Consider the following 20,422-nt stretch of genomic DNA (forward strand, 5'->3'; position numbering starts at 1 on the left):
AGACTAAATGACATCATCTATACTAGAGTGCAATAAATATTAGCTGTTTTTATTAGCAGCGTCAATGGTGCTGTGCTATTAATATGATACAGTACAACATCAATAATAGCGTTAATGGTGCTACGTATCTAGGGTATCCTGGAGAGGAGTCCTTGAAGTGCTAAGCATCACTATCTTGCCAGACTCCTAGTCCACTTTTGAGAAAGCAGCCTGAACAGATAGAGAAATGTTTCTCTGTTGATGTGGGGGGAGGAAGGGTTCCATGTTTAGAGCACCAAACTTTACTCCTTCTGACGGGGGTGAGGGGTATTAGCAGAGTTTTTCAGAACCACCTACCTCCCATTCGTCAACACTACCATTGTCTTTAATGAGCAGCACCGCCCCCCACTCTGGCAGGCAAGACACTCTTCACCTCCAAGCAGCCCCTCCCAGGTTTTGGTCCACGTTGCATTCTGGCTGGGATTCTTTGGAATTTGCGGAGTAAAATGAGGTGGTTTTCCTAGAGTCTATGTAATGAATGCTGGGGTTTTCCCCCCCAATTGTCCTTGTAATGATTAGATAGGATATCATAAAGGGGAAGGATTGGAGATGATTTGAAATGTGCCTTTTTTTTTTTTAAATCAGCAGTTTCCAGAGCTGGCAACATGTTTGTGAGGTTGACCCATTCTTAGGGTGCTGTTGTTTTGAAAATAAATGTAAATATTTCTGGAAAACAACCTGACCATATGTAACAGAAGCCACAGAATATTAGTTTTCCTTTATTCAGTCATTCTTCTCAGTGGAATTTATCCCAAGGAGATGAGCCACCACAAGCAACACTTGGCTTCACAACAAACACGTGCATCATAGACACAACCTAAAAAATTGACAATAACAGAAGGGTTAAGGCTGTGGTGGAATTTCCACTCATTGTATGTATTGATTAAAAACTGGTCACTCAGAAGTCTCTTGTAAGCATGAAAAGTATGTAAACTCTGCACGTGAGTGAAAGAAAAAGGCGATAAAAACAGCACATATTTTTACTCTTTAAAATGTGTTCACGTATATAACTCAACGGAAAACACAGATACCAAGTCATTGTGTCAAGACAGGGATGATATATTTTTCTATTTTTAAAAATTCCCCTTTGTTACCGAATAGACCTTGTTTTCTGACATCGAAGGCAGCAACGGATTTTAGAAAACTAAGCTGGCAATGATGTGGGTTCACCATTGCTTATGTTCGTGAATGCCTGTTCCCCAAGATGGTGTTCACATGGCCTTCGTGAGAGCACAAACACAGTTCTGTGAAGAGATCTCGGTCTCTAATTTGCTGTCTGTCTTTCCTTCCCCCCCCCCCACCCCGCATGTAATTCAGTCCACATCCTTCTCTTTATGGACCAGGTCCTAGGTCAGTCTTATGTCATCTCCACAGAGGCTGTGCCAAATCGTCAACTCACCAACAGCTGGGGTAGTTGTGAAAAGGCCCACTGGAGGCAAATCGCCGTGAAATGATGGGGAAACCATAATTGTGTTAAGGGTGTGTGGGGGGGGGGGGTGTCGTCTTCTCTTTTTCAAAAAAAAAATGTTCCTGTCTCTCTCCACTCCATTTTTCCTAGAGTAACATTAGGCACTGAGTTTGCACAACCTGGAGCCTGCAAGTGGATTCTGCTCTGACATCTGTAAGGCCTCAGGGAGTCTGCCTCCTGGGAGCGAGAGGGGGAGCCTTCCCATATGTGGATTTGTCTGCTTTATTTATTCATGTCTGCGTCTGTGTTGTTTTGTTTGTTTTCTGCCTGGTTTAAGAGCTTCTTGTCCTTGGGGATCCAGGCCCCACCCCAAATGGCTTACTCTGGGTTGAGCCCTAGGGGTAGGCATCCAGAAGTCTTCATTCCATCTTTCTGGTGTAGGGTCAATATCTGGAATGAGGCATTCCCTTCTCTGCCTACTAAGGAGTGGGAATCTTGCTGTGTTTTTCCTCATGCTTTGTGGTATCCAAGAATGCTAACGATTGTGCAAAGAGAGAGAAATGACATAATAAGGGGCTTTCTAATCATTATAGATTCCTCTAAATGTTGGAACCCACTTAACTTGCTATAATGTGTGTTTTCTTTCTATTGTAACTTACTGGTTAGACTGTAATGTAGATGGCTTTTGGCTGTCAGCGGAGAGGGAAGCAGGACCCGTACAGGAACGAAATGAGAAGAGAATGCTCAACAGAGTGACTTCAAGACCAGTGTCTTCATGGGAAGACAGAACAATAGGAAAATGCTACGGAGAGAAAAGAGTGGGGATGAGTTGAAGTCACTAGCTCTGTGTTTAGGGGCAGAGTGGCCTCCAGGAAACCCAGCTCCTTCCCTGTGGCTGGGCCCTCTGGTGCTGATAGAGTTAATGCTGTTCCCTCTCTGATGGAAGGGGGAGGGAGGCAGCTGGTGGGTGCTGGGCTTGGCACAGGGCATCAGGCCTCGCTGTACCCTCCTCCTCTGGGGCTGCTGGATCACTGCATTGCTGAGCAGCTGTTATACTCTGGCTGCCAGAACAGCCTTTGGAAATGTGCTTCCAGAAGTAGCAGGGGTTTCGGGTCAGGCCCGTGGAAGGCGAGTTAAGGAAGACTTTGGAATTGCCCCTCCCATGGGAGATGCCAAAGCAGTATTTCCAAAAGCCTTGGTCCCAGGCCCCTAGGCCTCTTTGTCGTGGTGCAGCCCTTGGGTTGCTGGCCCCAGAGGGAGAAGTGAGCGAGGCACTTTCTAGGCTCCCGTCAGTGCTCGCTGGCTTGCAGTCAGCTCGGAATAGAATGGATTTTACGGAAGCAGGAAACTTAGCAACAAAGCTCTTAGGCTGGTCCTAGACCAGCAGAGAGGTTTGAGAGTGACCGATAGGATTCTCTACTTCCTTTCTGGGCAGTGATAGAGATCAGACCCACCAGTCCTGGGCTTGGGCCAGCAGAGAAGATATGAGAACAGACACGGAGCCAGGCCACTTAATTTGAATGTTGGCTCTGCCATTTACTAGTTGTGTGATCCCAGGAAAATTTCTTGATCTCTCTAGCTTCATCATTCATTCCTTCATCTGTGGAATGGGGGTAAAAATCACATTTATTGATTAGACGAGTTAAGGTGTGTAAGGTGCTTAGACTGGAATTACCCTGTAAGTGCTTAAAGTAAAAATCACCTTGTTTACACAAGCAGTAAAGATATGTCCCTCTCTTAGAGCCAAGTAAAGGCTGAGTCTGCCCCTCTTGGGCTCCTTGTATATTCTGAACGGGCAAGAGAAAGGCCTTGCACGGGGGGGAGGGGGGGAATAGCCACAGCGGTATACAGCTGGAACTGGGTTGGTAAGAGCCAACCATAATCATGTACATTATCTTTCCAACTCCATGTTCAGTGCCATCACCTCGATAACTTGAAATCAGCCATGCTGGGAGTACTTACACCACAGAAATTGGCAAATCCTGCCGTCATTGTTTTTGTTTAGTTTTAAAGAGCCAGTTGTTAAACCTTTTACCAGCATACCACTGCCTTCATGGCACATATTTCTATAGGCCCAGGCAGCAGTGGAGTAGCTCTCTCAGCAGACTTCAGTTCTATCTGGCCCAGATCTACCCAAGCATCCCTAGTGGAAGAAAAGGAATTCTAAGCTTATACTTGAATAAAAAGAAACATTTCTTGAGCACCTGTTATAAACCAAGCAGTGTGTAAATGCTTTGGATGCATTAGATTATTTAATGATTACGGCAACCTTAGTAGAGTTTCCATTTTACAAGGGAGGAAAACGGGACCCAGATTGGATAAATAACTTACTGAAGGGGGTGGCAGAGTATGCTGCATGGCAGGGTGGCTCCCGACTATGTATCAGTGGGTCAGCAAATATAAATTCATTACCCACTTGAAGTTTCATGAGCCCATGGCATCCAAGGACTACATATTGAACACACTCCTTTGTGGCTTCTAATGGAATTAGAATTACCTTCTATGGAAATACTTAGAAACACCAAGATCTATTTTAACTCTACTAAAAGTTGATGTTAACATAAGGCAATCATCCAAAATAAATCTTAGATTTTTTTCTATGTGCAGGATACTGTCTTGAGAAGAGATTAATAAAGAGAATCATATGACTTAGTTTCTGGTCTTAAGGAGCTGGCAGTCTTCTCAGTGAGAAGTTTCTCAAAAAGCCATTCCTATCCCAAGGCAGGTGAGCTGGGAAATCTTGAAGTGGGAGAGTTCCCTGGGAGCCACGGTGAGAAGGGCAACTCTCCAAGACTCAGGTCTTCATCTGCACAGCGGGATCAGAACTATGCCATTGCCTCATAGACTTGTTGTGGGGCTCAAATGAGAGTGTAAACTTAGTTCAGTGCTAGGCAAATAGTGAGACTCCTTACATCATCAATACTAACTGATATTCTGATGACTGTTCAGTAGGTAAGAGGTCTGCAGAGGCTTCTCCTGTCAGAGCAAAGCCCGAGAGACACTAGACCATAGTGAGGGGAAAATAATTTGAAACAGCCCTTCATCGTTTTTAGAACCTTTATAATTAATGAAGAAATAGACTATAATGCTTTGGAGTAAAATACACTTGCTTATATGACCCTAGAGGTTAAGGTCTTGACTCCTCCAGTAGTAGTCCAGAGTAGTCATTTTGAGAGGTCAGATGACATCACTCATGTGGTCAAAACTCTCTGATAGGTCATCATTTCACTCAAGAATAAAAAGTCCTTATGACAGGTGCAAGGTCCTGTGATCCAGCCTCATTACTTCTCTGGCCTCCTTCCTTTCCCTGTCACTCATTCCACCCACACTTGGCTTCTGTGCTGTTGATCCAGCCTCAGGGCCTTTGCATTTGCTGTTCCCTCTGCCTGGACTGTTTTTCTCCTAGATACCCACATGGTTCTTTCCTTCACCTCCTCTAAGCCTCTGGTCAGACATCACCATCCCAATGAAGTACACTTGAATATTCTGTTTAAAATTACAACGCAGAAACTGCCTCCACCCCGACTCTCCAGGTAGCCTTCATTCAGAGCTTATTCCATGCCCATAGTACTTCTCACCATCTAATATTCTAAGTTAACTTATGATTATTGTTTTCTGATTTCCCCTCCATAAGGGCAAAGGGATCTTTCTTTCATTTGTCAGTAGAGTCTAAGTCCTAGAAAAATGACTGGAACAAAGCAGACATTCAGATGTTTGTGGGGTGAATGAATGAATTCCTTAAACTCTGTAAGTCCCAACATCCTCTTCTTTAAAATAAGAGTATTAATAGTAATATAGGATTGTCAGGAGAAATAGGTGCGATGACAGAAAGTATTAGCACAGTTTTGTCACGTGATAAACCTTCAAGAAATTATTATTAATCCCAGTCACACTAGTTTGGGTATAATCTCCATTTATAAAGTAGCTCTTCTCTTAGTCAAGGATGGTTTAATTAGTCAACATTGATTGCTTACATGATCAATTACATGACCATCTATGAACAGGAAGCAAATTTCATCCAGGCCGTGGGGTTCTCAGACTGGGAATCAGGGAATGAAGCTATTCTGTTTACCTCCTGGGTGCTGTGAGATGCCTCTGGCCTCTGCCCTGGGCATGTGCCCATCCTTTTGCTTTTCTGGGAAGCTTCACTGCTCCCTCTTCTCCAGGCATGTGGGGTGCACATGTCTGTGTATGACCTGGTTGTCAACTTTTACCCTAACTCTACATCACATCCCCCATTATTTGCCCACCCCATGAATCAATTCAGAATTCCAGGAGACAACATCCAGTTGATCTTGCCGGGCCAGTTGTCCATCACTGTCTCATTCGGGAAGAGCTGCTCATTTATAAACTTCCCCTTACACTGAGCTGTTGGGGGATAAGCGACAGAACCTGGACCCATGGAAACAAGGACTGTCCTGGCTATCAGGATGGCAGTAGAGCACAGTACTCGAGAACCCAGACTAGCTTTACGTGTTGGCTTTGCCACTGACCTCAGCTAGGTCACTTGACTATTTGTACTTCAATTCCCTCATTTGTAATATCGGATAATGATTCTAGTAACCATAATCTCATAGGCTAGTTGTAAAATTAAATGAGCTGATGTTTTATTGAGTGATTTAGAATACAGACAGATGTATATAAGTATATGATTTTTAGAAGCCCCGTCTAAGAAGCCGGTGGGTATTTCCAAAGCAGCTGAGCCCATGTGGCAGGAAGTCGGCATATGTAAGCATATGTATAAGATGTATGCCTTCTCTCCCTCTGTGCTCTCTTCATGTCGGTTCTAATGAGTTTACACCAGAGTATGTGCCTGGAGATTCCAGGGAGCAAGGCCCCTGATCCCTGCTGCTCTGAGAGATTAATATGTCTCCCGATACCTTCCGATCTTACGGGAAAGATCAGGCCTCTGAGTTGAACTGTGTGCATTTCTTGGGAACCGCATGCTGGAATATCTCTACCATCAATATCCCTCATAGATTAAATACTTCTTTTCCTTTTCTTCAGTCAGCTCAGACCCATTATCTTTGAATCACTGCTCTGTACCCTAGACCTGTGCCTCTCTTCCTGGCCTAAACTTAATCTCTGCCCCCGAAAGCCGTCAATTGCTCCAGCACTGCAGGCTCTGCCAGCTGTTCCTGGAATGGTGGTTTCCCCAGGCCCCTGCACACCACTCCCCAAGAATTCTGATCCTGGAAGGAGTCAGGAGAGGTCAGAGACCATGCATCCATCTATCTGTCCATCCACGTTTGCTTTTTAGCAGATGGCAGCCAGCCCCCAAGGGTCTTTCGGCCGGCAGAGTTGTGTCTGTGACATATGCACCAGCTCCTGAAGTAGGTTTCACGGCAGCCTCCATATTCAACAGGTGGGTGTGGCATCCTTCATTGCTTAGCCAACAGAGGTCAAGCCTGGCAACTCTAGTGGCTGGGAAGGGATTCAGACCCCTGCTGCTGAGTCCCAGGCTGCAATTAATCAGAGCCAAGGGCCAATTCAGGGTCTGGACGTTAAACTAAGCAGTTAAGCAAAGGGAGCAATTAGGAGCCAGGATCAGGGTACTTGGGCAGGGCTGGAGATATGGAGGTCAGGACCCGGGGGAAGCACAGGCTAGAAATGGAATTCGAGGTCAAGAGTGTAAGAGAATGGAGTCTGAATGTCAGTCAAAGTGAAGAGCAGGGGGAAGCAGCGTGAACAAGGGCAGTGGTGACAGTTGTCTTGTTCATGAGCTAGAAAAGCAGAGGACCAGAAAGGCAGAGCCCCAGTGCAAGAGAGGGACTGATATCCAGTTGCCTGGTGCTGTGGCCTTTCCTGAGAGTCCTCATTTTCATTTTTGTAGCTCCTCTTTAACTCTCTCCATCAGGTCCTGGCCTTCTGGGTCTTCCTTAAGCCCTCCACCACGGAGGCCGCATGCAGAAGGATGGTCGATGGTGATGAGCACAGGCTTGGAATCCAGACGGCCTGAGTGTGAATCCTGCCTCTGCCCTGTGCGAACAGATCAACTTTGGCCAGGTCACTAAACTCTGTGCCTCAGTCACCTCATCTGTTCAGTGGACATAGGAACAGTGCCTCACCTTGGGGCTGTTAAAGGAGATTGAATTTTAGTCAATATAGGTAGAACACTTAGAATAGAGCCTGGCACATTAATATGCATCATATACGTGTTTGCTTATTATTATAAAATAAATGCTTTGGTCCTTGCAGGAAGGGTCATGCACGGGCCATCAGAGCTTGGACGTTTTCCAAATCTTTTGGAAGCCAAACTGTGCCAAGACTGAGGGGAGAAAAGGGTTTCAAATTTGGGATATTGTTATTATTGTACATACAGGGAGGAAAAAAGTTCATTTTTCCAAGATTTCGCCTGATTGCCCTAGAAAGAAAACATTTTCATTGTGTGGTCATGATTGCGAACACATGTGAACCACACCCCGTGTAGCTCAGCCCCTTTCTGTCCTTAGTCTGTCTCCCCTCACTCCCTCTCTCTGTTACTAATTAGAAAGAACCCAAGTAGAATTTGGTGTTTCCTTCCCAGTCTTGGTAGGGGAGCCTCTGTAATGGATTAATTACCTCAAGCAGTTCTGGCTTCCCTAAGGAACAATCAGTGATGGGGCTTGGGGTCCAGTGGCTTAGGGAGGCATGACAAATTTAAATCTCCACCCGAAGGGAACAGAAATTAATTTTAATAGGAGGCAGTGTGGTCTGAAGTTTAGTGGAGGAGGATAAGCAATCAAAAGTTATGTTTTCTGTCTTAGCTCAACCACTAACTTCTTGTGAGACTTGGCTCTGTTGTAGAATTTAGCTTGTGGGGAAAATAAATCTACCTTTCAGCTAAGAAGTGCTGATGGTGGGCAATGACAGCAGTAACGTCTAATGAGTTATTATGGGTAAGTACTAGGCGTGGTACTTACTGTTTATGTATATTTTAGATATTTTATATGTGAAATACATATATACTGCATTTACATATACATATAAACATAATACACATATAATATATACGTGCATATATGATATATACATACATAATATATACATATATAATAATGTATATATAATAATATATACACATATATATTTAGCCCTTATGGATAGGATTGTGATTAACCCCACTGTATAGGTATGGAAACAGGATCAGTAAATGATGCCATGTGGTTTTCCCAGGGACCCAAATCTGGAATGTGAGAGCACCCATGTTGTATTCAGTTTTGGCATAACCTCAAGTCCAAGATCGTAACAGCTTCATCATACTGTGTATTCATGCAGGGAGGTACACTTATTCATATTAGACCAAAAAAAGAAAAAAAGAAAGAAAATCAAGAGTTGTATTTGAAGGGTTAATAAGATGGTTCAGTTGGCTGAGCAATCCATCCCTCAAATACCCTCATTACTCTGTATTACTCTACTAATTTACTTTGGATACGATTTTTGGCTTTGAGGTTTTAATAAATGAAACTAATTTTTAGAAACTTTCCAGAAAACAGCTAGTTCCCATCCATATAAACATAGCATTTCTCCTGAAGGGCTAAGGGACCCAGAGCTGGAGGAGATTATGAGCAAGATACTAGTTCTGAAATCAGGAGGGCAGTGGAATGGGAGGGGAGGGCAGTGGAATTGGGAGGGGAGGGCAGTGGTGGGCACAGCCGTGCTTCAAGGGCCTTGCCAGAATTGAGGAAGAACCCGATGTCCCATGGCAAATCGGAGGCAGAAGTCAGAGGAGTCAGGGTGCTCATCAAGAAAGAGGAACCATATAAGCGTTGGTTTGGGTGTTGTCTACAAACAATTCCTTTGCTCCCAGAGTCACTTCTGATTGGCTGGGTTGTACGTGCAAGTGCCTTGCACAGCCCTGGCCACCAGCCACTTCCGGTAGAACTTGCGGCTCTGTGTCTTTGTGGTATTACCATGGCCCAAGATCGCCAGTCAGTGGCTAGTGGCCAGATGCAATCTCCGTAATCCTTTCTGTAAGGACAACTCCCAGTTCCCTCTCATTCCGGAACCTTGCAATACGAATATCGTACAGAGCCTCCATTTTCCTCAACTTGCCCACTCATGCACTCAGAAGAACTCAAACAGAACATTATTAAGGGATAAGGAATTCCTTGGGGACATGAGGGAAACGAGGTAATTTCTTTACCCGTGGATATTGCGTGCCCCCATTAAACAGCAGCAAGAACCCCAGAGAAGAACGTATACTTGACAGTCTAAAACACAGCTCAAAACGGGGAAGGCAGGCTTGTTTCAATCATCTGCCCCTTGTTCTGTAATAAAAATGTATTTTTTTTTCCAGAGAACAATTTAGTGTGGCCAATAAAAGCCCAGCTAATTTCTAAATCAGCATGGAGCCAAGTCAGCCACCCAGGAGCTCTCTCCTAGGGCAATATTTCTGAGGCGCACACAATCTATACTAAAGCGATCAGCTTCCCTCCATCCTGCCAAGGGGATACGTTAGCGAAGCCCAAAATATGACAAGAGGAAATTTATGTGCAACTTTTACACATAATATCTCATTATGACTCTTCCCAATCTTTCAATTTTAAAAATAAACAGCCTTTGTAATGATTTTACCAGGAGAACATCTAAACTAAGATTAAAAAGGAAAAAGGGAAGAGTTCAGTTGCTGCGATTTATTTCTTTTTCTCTGGTCTTCGTGGAAATTCACTCCTTCTCTCTTCCCTTCTCTCTCCTGCATCTCCTCCTTCCCTCCTCCTTCCTCTTCTCCCTTCCCCCACTTCTCTTCTTTCTTGCTCTTTCCCCTCATCCAAGGAGAAGTAGAAATTTTGGGATCTGACATCTCACCTAAGGGAACAAGATATCTGTTAGAAGCAAAAACAACTCTGACACTTTGGTACATGAGAGAACTTTCCACTTAGAATTGTGTCATTTGTCCAAGGGTCTTTATTTATACCCTATCCCCGAATTCTTCTGTGTCAGTCCTCCTCTCTCCTGCTCTCCTGTCTTACAACACGATTGCAGACTGAGACACACCCATGGTTACACACCCCTGTGTTGCCTGCTTGGCTCATTTTGGGCCCAGAACTCCTGGCTTGCTGTCCCCTTGCTTTGCGGAGCAACCAGCAGAGCAAGAAACAATGGATTGTGGTCACTGGGTGGGGCCCAGCTCTTTAGAAAGACCTACCATTCTTCCTCTGGTATTGGCCTGAAGATTTATGACTTTGGCCATTTTTATTTGCTGGAGACATCCAGCTCCTGGGCTCTCCCTTCCTTGCACATGTATTACCTCTCCCTTCTGCCTGATCACCCATGTCCTGGGGCCTGTATCCTGGGACACAACTCTCCCTGGGAGTGTCTCCCAGAAGTAGTGCTCTGGGGCTGATTGTTTATATTCATGAACTTATTTGTTCAGGCGTGGTCTAAAGAGAGGAAACTCTGTTGGGGCTTGGAATCCACAGGTGAATTAAAACAGCATAGCTGTCCTTTAAGAACTCCCTTTAGCTGGAGACACACAGCCATAAATAATTAAGGCCATTACATCATGAAAGTGTCAGAATGGAGGGTGGACGGGGGTGGGGCAGGTGTGACCAGCTGTGCTTGGGAGTGTCAGGTCAGCCTTGATTCTGAAACCATTTGCCTTCAAGTCAAACCCCAGAGTAGGACTTTCTGAGGAGCACTGAAAAAAGAAGTGTTAATGAAACTCTCTCAGCACTGTGTTTCCTTAGCATCTGTGGCTTTAAATTCTCAATCTGAGCTGGACTTCCGTGAGATGGGATTCTACTTCAAGCTGGCAAAGCATGGTTTCCTGTGTGTATAAGAAGGAAGGGCTATTTGTAAGGGCACCCAGGCATCAAACAGATCCAGTCCAATTAGAGGCAGAGATATGGAGACAGAGGTGCTGGTGGTTTGATCCTTGGCTTGGAGGCCTAAAGGTCTTGCTTGAGGCCATGAGAAGAACCAGAATTACCACAGTGAGCTGGACAATGGACGTTATCCTGGGCCTCTGGTGGAGGTTCTAAAGCCCTACAGAATACGGCCCATCTGCCCCACCTCCCATTTATCATGTTCCTTGCTGCCGATAAACGTATTGGCCACAGTTAATTGATCATACATCACATGTGGAGTATCATCAAGATGGTACTTGTATCCATGACCTCATTTAACCTCCTTGGAAGGAGACTTTTTCATCTCTGTGATATGGATGAGGAAACAGGTTCATAGATATTCAACAACTTGGCCATGGCCCCAGAGTCATCAGCGTCAGGGTGAGGATTCAGCTCTTGGGTTTCTAAAAGCCAGGCAGTACTTCTTGGGGCTGCTTGCCACTCTGTCTTGCATCCACACTGTTTTCTTCTGGTTGCATCCTTTGATTACCCTTGTCCTCTCCCTGTCTCCACTCCTCAGCCTGAGTTTTCTACCCCACCCCCTTTCCCACCCCAGTCTTCCAAAACTGTCCCTCTTCACAACCTTGCCCTTTTGTAAAGTCTCTTCTTGAACATTTATTGAGTAACTACCACTTGCTAGACTCTGGGGTAGGTGTTTTTACATGTGGCTTGGCTTTAGTCCTCATGCTAAACTTGAGAGGTAGACCAGAATGCAGGCCCCCACCACCCATTAAACAAAAGTGGAGGCTGAATTTCATGGAGTCCACCTGACATGCAAAACATCATATCCATGTGAGTGATGAGACCAAGCCTTGTGTTCAGCTCTGCCTCCTTACCCCCCCACCAAAATTCACTGCAGCTTCCTCTGTGATCCCCTCATGACTTTGCTTTGTTTCAATGATCACCATGGTGTGTGGCATTCATAGACAGCATATTTTTGAACAGTGAATGAATAAATGAATTTGTTTATATTAGGGAGGAGTTATAGATTAGTAGAAAAGCACATGGATTCTGAAATTGGACTGCCAGGGCTCAAACACAGAATCTGCCACTTGCTAGTCATGGGATCCTGGACATAGTAGGCTTCCCCTCTGTGTTATTGGCTGGGATGGAGCCAGCTTCCCACCTATGACCAATCACTAGCAAATTCATGAAACTCATCCGAACCGCCTCTGTTTTTGAGTATCTGCTGTTTTCTATATCACAGATACATGCAGTATAACTTTATTATTACTGTTATTAGTAGTATCATCATCATCATCATCATCTCTATTTTCATTCAAAGGTAATGTGCTATCCTGCATTTTTCCCAGAATGGAAAAATGGGAAAAGCATGGAAGGGGGGAAGAAAGGAAAGAAAGAAGATAGTGTAAAATTAACATTTGCTAAGCACGTACTAAGTTTTGGGTTCCGTATTTGTACATAGATGCCCATTCTCTAAACCTCCCAATCAACCACCTTTCAAGTAGAGAAATCATGTAGATGCAGAAATAGAATCACAGAGAATGTGCATAATCTGTCCAAGATCACAGAGCTATTGAGTTTCTGCCCAAGATGAGGATGTCTTCCAGTTCCAAATCCAGTGCTTTCGTAGTCACGGAATTAAGAATTCTTGCTCTCTTAAATCTGGTACTGGGGCTTGGGGTAAGAATTCATGGTCTGGGTGAGACTTGGTTGACAGTAAATTTTGACTCCTGAGTAGGTCCTGTGTGCAAGAGGGCAAACAGATTTCAGGACACGTCACTTGAAAGTGCTCTCCTGAATTTTTACTTCCTCATATCTCTACTCCACTGAGTCAAATGGCAAAGTCAAGAAGTCTTGCTCTTGAAAAAGACTTGATATGAAAAACCCCAGAGAGAAGGGGTTAACTATCTCCCTTCTTCCCACCCAACCCCCCCCTCCCGCCTCAAAGTGTAAACAGTTAGGCTTTTTTTTTTCCCTTCTCTTTAAGTGATAAATTTGAGTCTACAACATGAAGTGGAGCACATTATGTAGAAAGTGCTTATTTTCTTCTGATGTTTGATAGGAATTAGGATTGGTAAAACCCAAACTCTGATTCCCCTTTCACGCAGCCTGTCATTTTTGTCAAACAAGAAGCTGATTAAGTTTCAATCAAAAGAACAAAAGGCTCCAGAAAGATTCTTCTTGGAAAAGTGGTGGCTTAGGCAATTACCCCATGGAAAATAAATTTAGTGTTGAGCTTACGACTTAACTCCAGAGCTGGTGTACCCTTTCTATGTTGGAAACATGCTGACCAATCGCATTTCATCCAGCCTCTGACACATGAGAGAACCTTATTAATGAATCACACCAAAATCTCTGGATATTCAGCAAGCATGTTAGAGAGATTCCTGTTTAGTGAATGTAATTCAAGTCAGTCATTGTAAATGGAAGGCGGAGGTGATTCTGTCAGGAGGAAACAGGATGAGTGGAAGGGAGGAAACACTAGGGGTTGATTGTACAAATGGCTACATGTGATTTCCTTTCCTCTATCCGTGGTCTTGGTGGTGCCTTCCCACACTGTCTCTGGACTGCCTTCATGACTTGATTTGGCCAATGTGACCCAAGCAATGCTTGGAAAGTGAATGCATATTAGGTTCTCTCTGGCCACACTTAGAACCTTGTGACCAAGGCCATGTAAATGAGCCTGAGCTAGCCTATTAGGCCACGAGAGACATGTGGTCAAATCAACTCCACAGCCCCAGCTGATTTTGTGCCAACCACTAGATGTGTCAGTGAGGCCATCCTAGACCACCCAGCCTCTGCCAAGCCAACTCTGACCAGAAGAGCCCTCCCCCACCCCCGCCAGAGAGTCATGAATCTCAGGAATCTCAGGAAATCATGAGAAATGATGAATGTTTACAGTTACAGAGGTTTTGGGGTGGTCTGCTTTGCAACAAAAGCTAAGCAATCCAGTGATCTTCTCTTTCCTTTCCAGATTCCAGTCTTAGTCTGTTTACTATGACAGGGTATAGTTGTAATCAGAATTCAGAGTGCCCAGTTTTTGAGATCTACCATCAAAGACTTTTAGGCATAGAGCCTATACTTAGTAAATTCAATAAGTTGACCCCCCTGTTTACATGGCTTGAAGTATTTCTCCTTTCAGAACTGGTTCATTTTGCTTCTGTCTTACCATTTGACTATAACCCATACACTTTTCTATTTATATAGTTCAGCACTGATGCTCCCAGGTAGGAGATTGTTTGCTAAGTGGAGTAGACTGATGACACATCAGGTACCCAAGCTGCCTCTGTCTTGAATTGTCTCATAATCATTGTCCCTACCCCTTCCGCCCCAATACTTTCTTTTCCTCACCTCCAGGAGACAACCCCTTATGTTATATTGAACTACACTGGAAGGGGTGAAGATTCAAGAATGGGTAAATTCCCAGGGAATCTGAGTTCTGGCTTGTTTTGATGAGCTACCTTTTCTTGGTACAGACGAGTATAACCAGTCAAATCCAGGATGTCTCCTCATTCTGTCTTCATTTCATGAGATCTAGCAGTCATCACAATCAAATGTGTTCTCTTTAGCTCAAACCCACATAGCTTTGAGAGTTTGCTAGGTACCCGAAACCTGCATTTTCTGCAAAATGAGGAGACACTCCAAGCCCCAAGGCCAGACCAGATGATACCATTTTCATACAGATACGGGGAGAGAAGCCATCACGTGGGTTTTCTTACTGGCAGCCAGCCCTGCCCATCTCTGGTGTCACCACAGCCTGCCTCCACAAACTCAGCCAGGAAAACACGCCTGTTCACAATTCCACTTCATTTCTGGCTTTATTCATTTTTTTAAAGACAGTCAAATAAACTTAACCTGGGGTTTCTCAGGGGATGTTTCGTGTAACTGTTGTTTAAAGCACAGAGTATGCCAGTAACAACATGAGAAGGACAGCAGAGTTATAATAGAATGAATGATACCTTCTTATTAGTCTAATGGAGAGGGAAAATGACATTGTGGAAGCATCTAAGACCTCTGAGGCTTCATTTCCAAGTCAGAAAGTGAAAACTCCAGCTATGTATCCTAAGAACCCAGTTTTGTTATGGACATGACATCATGTTGTTGTCCACACCACTGCTGTTTTGGAGATGCCCGGAGAAATGGCATTTGGTACCTGACCCCTGACAGCATCTTCCATATGACCAATTTGGGAAAGCCCAATTCTGCCATAGTTCTTTCAATTCTTTGATCAGATAATTTCTCAAAAGTACATTATAGCTTGAGTCCTGAAGCAAGGACAGCTTTAGTTGACCAAGCCATCAGGGATGGGGCTGTGAGTCAGAGGTGCTTTGTCTTTATGGAGGAAACTCTTAGCCATCTTCCTCTTTAGTTTTTGCTTTAGATGTCATTTTGTGATATCAATAACTGAAATGTGTGAGAATAGAGATGCAAAGGAGCAGTATTGGTATGTTACTGAAGTTAAGTTGGTATAAACTCAAATTAGAGTATTAGAAGTATAGGATGTTTAGTGTGATCCCCATGGTAACCACAAAAGAAATAGTTACAGAATATACAAAAGGAAATTAGAATGGAATTAAGACATTTCACTATAAAAAATCAACTAAATACAAAAAGAGACAGTAATATCAGTGATGAGGAACAGAATAGTGTAGAGTATATCAAAAACAAGCAGCAGAATTATAGAAGTCCCTTATTATCAGTAATTAATTTAAATGTAGATGGATTAAATTCTCCAATCAAAAGACAAAGCTCGACAGAATGAAAATGATGGCCCAACTGTATGCTATCTGTAAGAGACTCCCTTTAGATCCAAAGACACAAATGGTTGAAAGTACAAGGTTGAAAAAGACATTCAATACAAATAGCAACCAAGAGAGAGCATGGGTGGCTCTACCAATATCAGACAAATAGACTTTAAATCAAAAAAGTTAGACAAAGAAGGGCATTCTATATTAATAAAAGTTTCAATGTAGCTAGAAGATATATCAATTATAAACTATAACTGGCCATCAAAAAATAGGCAGAAATTGAATGAATCGAAGGGAGAAATAGTTCTACAATAATAAGTGGAGACTCCAGTACCCCACTCTCAGTAATGGGTAGAACAACCAGACAGAAGAAGAGTAAGTAAATAGAGAACCTGAGCAACACAATAAATCACCCAGATATGCAACCGCAACACATTGCACATCTTTCTCAGTTGTACTTCTGAGACATTATCCATGGTTGACGATATGTTAAGTCACAAATTAAGTTTTAGTAAATTTTAAAAGATAGATATCATACAAAGTATCTTCTGTAAATGCTGTAGGATGCAGTTAGAAACCAGTAACAGAAGGAAAACTGGAAAATTTGAGGAAATTAGCATCCTTAAATAGCCAATAGATCAAAGAAATCACAAGAGAAATTAGAAAATACTTATATCCTAAGGGGGTTAATCAGAAGGGGGAATGAAGCATGAGAGACTATGGACTCTGAGAAACAAACTGAGGGTTTCAGAGGGGAGGAGGGTGGGGGAATGGGATAGGCTGGTGATGGGTAGTAAGGAGGGCACGTATTGCATGGTGCACTGGGTGTTATACGCAACTTATGAATCATCGAACTTTACATCAAGAACCAGGGATGTACTGTATGATGACTAACATAATATAATAAAAAATATGAATATAAAAAAAAAAGAAAAGAAAATACTTAGAGATCAAGAACCAGAAAACATACCAGGGCTCTTATGTTGCATCACATACAAAAATGAATTCAAAGTGATTCAAAGACCTAAATGAAAGAGCTATAACCATAAACCTCTTAGGAGAAAACACAGGAAAAAATCTTCACACCATTGGATTTGACAATGATTCCTTGGATATGACACCAAAGGCACAGGCAACAAAAGAAAAAAATAAGCAAACTGGATTTCATGAAAATGAAAAACTTGTGTGTGTCAAAGGACACTATGAATTAAGTGAAAAGGCAGTCTATGTAATAGAAGAAAATATTTGTGAATCTTATATCTGATAAGGGATTAGTATCCAGAATATATAGAGAACTCCTAAAATTCAACAAGAAAATACAAATAAACCAATTAAATGACTAAAGGATTTGAATAGAAAGTTCTCCTAAAAGGACATACAGATGTCCAATAAACACATGAAAAGATACTTGACATCACTAATCATTAGGGAAATGCAAATCTGAACTACAGTGAGATACCACCTCACACCCATTAGGATGGCTACCATCCAAACAAAACAAAATAACAAGTGTTGGTGAGGATGTGAAGAAATTGGAATCACGTACATTTGGCCGGAATGCAAGATGGTGCAGCCACTGTGGAAAACAGTATGGTGTTTCCTCCAAAAATTAAAAATAGAATTACCGTATGAACCAGCAATTCCACTTCTGGGTATATAGTCCAAAGAACTGAAAGCAGGGTCTCAGAGTTATTTGTATAGCCATGTTGCTAGCAGCATTATTCCTGATAGCTAAAACGTGGGAGCAACCCAAGTGTCCGTTTACAGGGGAATGGATAAACAAAATGTAGCATATATATAAAATGGACCATTAGCCTTAAAAAAGGAAGGAAATTTTGACACTTGCTGCAACCTGGATGAACTTCAAGTACATTATGCTGAGTGAAATAAGCCTGTCACAAAAAGACCAATACTGTGTGATTCCACTTATGTGAGGCCCCTAGGTAGTCAGATTTATACAGAAAATGGAACGTTGGTTGTCAGAGGCCAGGGAGAGGGGAGAATGGGAAGTTACTGTCTATTGGGTATAGCGTTTCCATTTTGTGAGATGATAACAGTTCTGGAGATGGATGTTCGTGATGGTTGCACAGTATGCGTGTACTTAATACTGCTGAACTGTGCGCTTAACCACAGTTACGATGGTAAATATTATGTTGTATGTGTTGAGCCACAGACAAAAAAAAAAAGTTTTGTTTTGTGTTTTAAATGTCAGAGCACATCATCCTGGTCCCGGAGACGAGATCATAATAGTGAGTGAAAGAGTCAGATGGAGCTAAGGGGTCTGTGGTTGAAGACCCCTAAGTGCATCACAGCTGCCTTAGAGGAACGCCTGACGCATTTGCTCTTCTTCCTTTGGGAACACTGGGGAAGGTGACAGTTCAGTGGGTGTACATGGACCAGCCGTTCCCCTTGGATGGACTCGGGGGTCCGAGGCAACCAGACTCACAGTTGAGGACCTTCAGTTAAAGAGGTTTGAAAGCAGGAAACTTACCCAGTTGGGTCCAGGACTCTATTCCTCCATGTGCAGCCCCTCCCCTTGTTTTCCAGCGCTGTCATAGAGCTGTGTGCTATTTCAGGCAGGGGCAAAATATCCAGAGATGCGTTAGCCTCGCGAGTTGGGTATCCCAAGACTCTGTGAGTGCTTAAATAAGCAGAAATGGCTCGGAATGTCCTCCTCGCCAAGGTGTATGGAAGGGCTAGGGTGGAGCTAGCTGAACCAACTCAGCAGGGAATTGTTTTCTCAAAATTCAGACTCCTACTGAGATTGCTTGTAGTTCAGAATTAATTCAAACAGCTGCAGAGACATCATTCATGGTTGTGAATTGAAATGATACAATTTGCCATCTTTTCCCTTGAGGAAGACCCTGGCTTCTCCCAAGGGCTCTTTAGAATTAGATTTCTCGAACTACCATGAAAAGTTGCTAGCTGGGACTCAGTCTTTTTTTCTTTCTTTCTTTCTTTCTTTCTTTCTTTCTTTCTTTCTTTCTTTCTTTCTTTCTTTCTTTCTTTCTTTCTTTCCTCGTCTTTTTTTTTTTCTTTCTGTAGCAAATACATTCCTCTCTGCAGCAGTGGTTTTTTTTTTCTGTCCGTTGACCCCTGGTGTAGGATGCGGGTGTTCTGGAGTCTGGGGGTGGCTGTGAGGCCCCAGATGTGGCGCAGAGGGAAGTAGAAGTGGGTGGAACTTGTTTACTTCCTGCAGGCTCTGCTGCTGGATGCGTACCAGCTATGGCTTTAGAGTGACTGCTAGAATTTCACTCCAGCGGCCAGTGGATGGGGCAAAGAGTGTTCGCATTCTGCCCGCACCCTGCCATCTCTAGGCTCTGGGAAACAAATAAACAAACAAGCAAACAGGACAGGACAGGGAGGATGTGGAGCCATCAATGAAGGCAATTGTATATTATAATTTCAGTAATGAACGCTTCAAAGTGGAGAGTAAAGTTAGTGTTATTTCGTGGATGAAAGAGTAAAAAAAAAAAAACTCAACGAATTCACTCACTTAATAATAATTATTTTTAGTAGACCTGCCAGGTATGAAGCATATTCGATGTGCCTGTCACTGTGCAAAGAGCCTAGCCATGCATTTATTCATGGAATCCTCACCACCCCCGCCTGAGAGAGAGACTGGGACACTCTGTGGATAAGGAGAGTGAGACGCAGAGATGTCAAGAGTTTGCCCAATGTTAGCTGGTAAGGTTTGAACTCAGGCAATCTGATTCTAGAAACACATTCTGAAAAACTGGCATCTGGTGGCCTGCTCAGTCTGACTTTGGCTTTGGAGAAATTCTAATTTTCAAGTTGCCAAGGTACACTTGCTATTCATGTTAGATACAGAGGCTTGGGTGGTTTTTTGTTTGTTCGTTTTTTTGTTTTTTTCAGCTGAGTTGTCAAGAGACAATTGTACAAATAAACATATGTCTGCTTTGATTTTTTTAAAGTTACAACGAAACATCTAGCAATGCTCTCTGGACAGTGCAGAGGCAAAGAGACCACATGAAGTGCTGGAGGCCTCAGAAAGGCAAATCATAGTTTGAAAACAAGATGGTGCTGATTTGTCTGCTGTTGCTTTCAGGCCAGGCCTACCCACAACTTTGGGCTGGCCAGGCAGGGGCAGTGAAGTGAAAGTTTTTATGACCTTCTCTAAGGTAACTGTGGTCTGGACAGGCTGGGAAGATGGGTGAGCATTAGTCTCACAAGGATAAAAGAAACACAGATGCCTCCAATTAACATCTAAGAGGGAATTAAGAACTATCTAGATCAGGGATAGCTGTAAGAACTATAAAGTATGTAACCTCCTGTATCCGTCCCTACAGAATTTTTTTTCTCCCCACCCTGCTGAAGGCTATGTCTAATTCCTTCCTCCTCCTTCCTATTAACTTAATCAAATAATATACATCAGATAGAGACAGGCATCAGTGAGGTTGTCTCACACAGATTTC

The 20,422-nt window shown here is 43.2% G+C and overlaps 1 long non-coding RNA gene across 1 annotated transcript; it reads right to left on the bottom strand.

The window, feature by feature from the left end:
* Nucleotides 1-12,223: 12,223 nt before the first annotated feature.
* Nucleotides 12,224-19,168, bottom strand: LOC123796918 (uncharacterized). Its single transcript, XR_006780836.2, has 2 exons — nucleotides 18,478-19,168; nucleotides 12,224-12,979 (listed from the first exon to the last, which is right to left on the bottom strand). It is a non-coding gene; the product is annotated as an uncharacterized LOC123796918 (long non-coding RNA).
* Between the last annotated feature and the right edge of the window lie 1,254 nt (nucleotides 19,169-20,422).

The sequence above is a fragment of the Ursus americanus genome, chromosome 22, assembly GCF_024610735.1.
Source record: "Ursus americanus isolate L20-20 chromosome 22, mUrsAme1.1.p, whole genome shotgun sequence".
In the NCBI taxonomy this organism is placed as follows: domain Eukaryota; kingdom Metazoa; phylum Chordata; class Mammalia; order Carnivora; family Ursidae; genus Ursus; species Ursus americanus.